This window comes from Myxocyprinus asiaticus, chromosome 8 (genome assembly GCF_019703515.2).
Source record: "Myxocyprinus asiaticus isolate MX2 ecotype Aquarium Trade chromosome 8, UBuf_Myxa_2, whole genome shotgun sequence".
Taxonomy (NCBI): domain Eukaryota; kingdom Metazoa; phylum Chordata; class Actinopteri; order Cypriniformes; family Catostomidae; genus Myxocyprinus; species Myxocyprinus asiaticus.
Genome location: NC_059351.1, coordinates 20,102,209 through 20,106,831, shown reverse-complemented (window position 1 = coordinate 20,106,831; position 4,623 = coordinate 20,102,209). Strand labels below are relative to the sequence as shown.

Here is a 4,623-nt window from a genome sequence, read left to right as displayed (position 1 = left end):
CTAAAGTCGTGTGTGACGTTTGAAACACTCACATGGTGCTGTGCTCCTCTGCATCTCAGTTATTGGCTACAGCATGTGTCCAGTTATGGGGTCCACCATAGTAGTGGGAGAATTCTGTGTTCCCTGCCTCATCTCAAATGCTAGAGGACTGTAGACTGTCGAGACAAAAAAAATGAAATTAAAAACACCCAAAATCAACTTATTGTAATTGTTAATTAAAAACACTTATACACATAACTTTGCAGACTTACAGCCGGCAACTCTCCAGTTAATTTCACCAACTACCTCCTTCAGCATGCCAGTGTTCAGGTCCATCAGGAAACGTCGAAATGGTTCTGTTCCCTGCCTTCGCAACTCAACAGGAACTGATTTGTGGTTCTCTTTCGGTGCAGAAAAGTCCTGGTTTTTCATTTCCTCATGCTCAGGACCAGAAACCACTTCCCATTTAGCTGCTAATGAAGAGCAAAAACTACATGAGTCCAACCAAGCATCCACTGAGATTTTCCAGGGTTCCATGCTAAAAAGACCAGCTTGAACTTCCAGCAATGAAGTTTCTAGACCGGTTTATGTTGGTTAGACCCGGTTTGGCACGAATCTAGCTTGTACACCAGCTTAGCCATGCTGTTCACCAGTAAAACTGGAAACGGGTCGACCAGCAAGATCTTTCTGTTGAAGCTACTTGATTAAGGTAGTTATGCTATTTAAGCTAGTTATGAATATTACATTAAATACCTTTTATGTATGCATTGACAACATGTGATCTGATGCATTTTTATGCAGAAATTCAGACCGAGCTGTAACACACATCCTTTTTGTTGCTCTAAAATATGTATTTATTCAATCTGGATTAATAAAATTGGGGCTTTCAATTTAATGTTTTAATTTAATGTGATTCATTTTATGGCAAAATAATGCGGAAACCCCCCCCCCCCCCCCCCCCCCGCAATTAATCATGCCTCCTGTCTTTTATATATATTCCATTATAAAAGTATGTATTTTCCTATCATCCAAGCAATTCAAGCTTGAAGTACATGTAACTTCAGTATGTGTTTGTACAACCACGTCAGCAGTGTGCAGTCTGCGTGCCTCAACGAATGTTACAAGCAGCGCAGCAACAGAGAGTGCTGGTCCCACAGAATGCGCACAACTACGAAGCACAACTGAATGCAGGGATCTCAAGATGAGATTTTCAAAGTTTCAACTACTTTTAACTTGACACAGCATCGTTAAAGAGCGCATTTGTGACATTGAAAACCAGCGAGATGCTCCAAAAGCATCTTGTATATGGTCTCATAGATGAAAATCAAATATAGCACTGATAGAACGGCATCGTGTGTGAACAGGACAGATTGACAAACTCAATTGAAAAATGGATTGCTGTTGAGTGTAGGATTATGTTTAATGATATGGGAATAAAATAAACAATATATTGATTTCAAAAGGCACTTTATGTATTGACTAAACAATGCTTTACTTGTCTGCCACAATAATGCAATTTATTTAAATCTGAATATCTGAATCTTATAGACAACATAAATAAATATTCTATCTGCTTGCTTCAGATGGACACTTTTGGAGCATCTAATTTTGGATGCATAGCATCATAAACAGGGCTTCTTTGGTTGCCATGTCAAGTTAAACATAAATTGAAACTGAGAAAATCACACCTTGTGACCCCTGCATTCAGAGTTGCGCTCCATCCAGCTGTGTTTGTACAAAATAAGACATTCTAATATTGAGCTGTCCGCTGAGGTTTTTTGTGGTTAATTGACTGTACAGCTGAGCGTTGCCTTTAGAGCTGGAGTAGCACTTACTGCCCCCTGCTGAATGAGACACAAAGGTGATACTTCAAACTTTTATTGCTCCGATAATATGAAAATTCCTTATTATGGTCCTAGTGAATGATTAATTGCATTCATTTTTTAACGTGTTATTTTTTATAAAATTAATCACATTGAATTAATGTTTTAAATCAACAGCCCTAATATATATATATTATTTCTATTATTATGCATTATTCATATTGAATTATCTTTATTTGAGACCTTTCTTAGCCAATATTGATATGCGATTAATTTGCGATTAATTGTGATTAATTGCGATTAATTTAATTAATTAATCGGCATGTCATGTAATTAATTAGATTGAAAAAAATATCAATTGACAGCCCTAAATAATATATACATAAAAATATTTGACATAACACATTACATTTTTTAATGCTTCTGGAGTCTGTGATTTTTTTTTTGTATGTATGTATGGTTTCAGTTGGTTAATTCAGAACAAATTTAAGCACAAACTATTTGATGAATCATGATTTCTGTGTGAAAATGTTCGCACACAGGTTTAACGCACAAATACAAGCCGACACAAGGTTAGTAAATGAGGCACCTTGTTTTTACAGATCTAAATGTGACATTTACAGCCTGCTACTCTCCTGTCCATCTGGTTTCTGTGTTCTCTGAGTAGACCAGTGTTCAGGTCCATCAGGAGCTCAGCAGGTACGGCTCTCTGCTCATGTTTCTCTCCAACAGCGCTGTACTGAGATCTCAAAATGTCTCGCATTCTCAGCAACTTCAGGATGGGAGGTCTGTACTCAGTGCCTTGTCTGAACTCATCCACTACAGAGGAAACACCACAAAAGTTCAGGTAATGTAGAAATGACAATGTGACCGATGACCAATATTTGAAACACTCACTTGGCGCTGTGCTCCTCTGCATCTCAGTTAGTGGATACATTATGGAAATGACTTTGCAGACTTACAGCCGGCAACTCTCCTGTTCATTTCGCCGACTTCCTCTTTCAGCATGCCAGTGGTCAGGCCCATCAGGAAACGTCGGGAAGGTTCTGTTCTCTGCCGTCGCAACTTAACAGGAACTGATTTGTGGTTCTCTTTGGGTTTCATGCCAATGTTAACATCTATTTGTAAATGATTTGATGGTTCTGTACCCTTCAGATGGGCCAAGTTCTCCTTGATTTCATCTTGGAGTATTTGTGGCCTCTTAATCATCCATCCACCATTTCGGAATCCATGGGCACCTTTCAGTGGTCTAGCATGGAGACCTGCTAACACATCCACGTTTACATCAAACATGCACTTTATCTGCTCCTACGAGTGCAAAGAGCAATTTTTGTAAATGTAATGTCAAGGGGATATTGCACAAAAGGAATTTTTAAATATGCCAAATGTCCAAAACTTCTACATAACCAGGGAAAATAACAATGAAAAGTATGAAACAAAGTTAATTAGTGAACAAGGAAATTATAAAGTATTTGGACATTTATGCAGACTTCTCCACATTGATCATTTACCATATACTGAAAATGACTTTCAAGCTGTAAAGGAAATAATCACATTTTATCAAAAAAATAAAAATATGGCAATATGCCATAGAGATGATTTGCAAGAATACGTGATGATATGCCTGACACAGTTTAAAGTTCAAAAGAGCTAAATGACAGTCGTACTATAAAATGACACACAAATCCTTGTCTTATCTATGCAGAGACCCCTGAAGGGGACTGAAACATGAATATTTGTTCTGAATATTGTCATTCAAAATTAGTTTGTAGGAGTTCCATTTGCATAAACATATCAAATCATATCGAAACAAATTTATACATTTGAATAAAAACTAGTTTTTGGACTATATTCCAAGTACAAAGAAATGGTTTTTCTCATTGTTTTATCAAAAATATCTTTTGAACTTTTGCTATTGGAACTATTTTATGTCAAAACATCAAATGGAGAAAACGTATTGCATTGTTAGAACAAAATGAGTACAACTGAAGGTTACATTTTTTAAAATAGTAATGGATGAATCTTTGTTTCAAAACAGTAAAGAAATCATACGAGTTTGTAACGAATAGTAAATGATTCTCACCAGCCACAGCCCAAAGGAGTAGTATCACCCTTAACATTCTGTGAAAAAAAAAAAAACACATTTTATATACACTCCAAAAAATATTTTATCCTATTTTTAAGATTTGTGTATTTCAATTTCATAACAATATTCCATCAATTGAATTGTGTTTAATCAAATGAAATTACTAAAACTTCAAATATTTAATTTTTATTTATCTAATTTGATTAAAGACTACTCAATTATTTTTTTTTTTATTTTGTTATGAAATTGAAATGTGTAAAAAAAAAAAAAAAAATTAAGAGTACAATAAGTAGGTCTGTGTTAGTCATCAAATCTCTAGATTTTCAAGTAAATTGTTTTTCAGATATTCCTTAAAGGTTTTTAACTTTTAACAACCTTTGACTTGTTCTTATTAGAAAATCTCAATTAATTCTTCAGCGCTGTACAGGTTTGTTTGACTCACCTCACGGAACTGAATGGAATCTTCTTTAGACTGAAATAATAACCTAGTTGAGTGGATGACATATACACCATATCATCTTTATCTCTTCATCTGCCTTTGTCTCTAAGACTCTAATAAAATATTTGCTCTTTGATCCCAGTTATTCTGACACATGACCTTATTTAACTGATATCGTGTCAAGACGTTCAGTTCATGACCAGACTCGCTCTTTACTGATATCACTACTGCTGTACTGCTTTTAATTTATGCTCATTTGAATAAAAATATGCTATAATGAGAATCTAATGAGAATA

The 4,623-nt window shown here is 35.3% G+C and overlaps 1 pseudogene; it reads right to left on the bottom strand.

The window, feature by feature from the left end:
• On the bottom strand, positions 1-3,922 carry LOC127445577 (uncharacterized; annotated as a pseudogene).
• Positions 3,923-4,623: the final 701 nt, after the last annotated feature.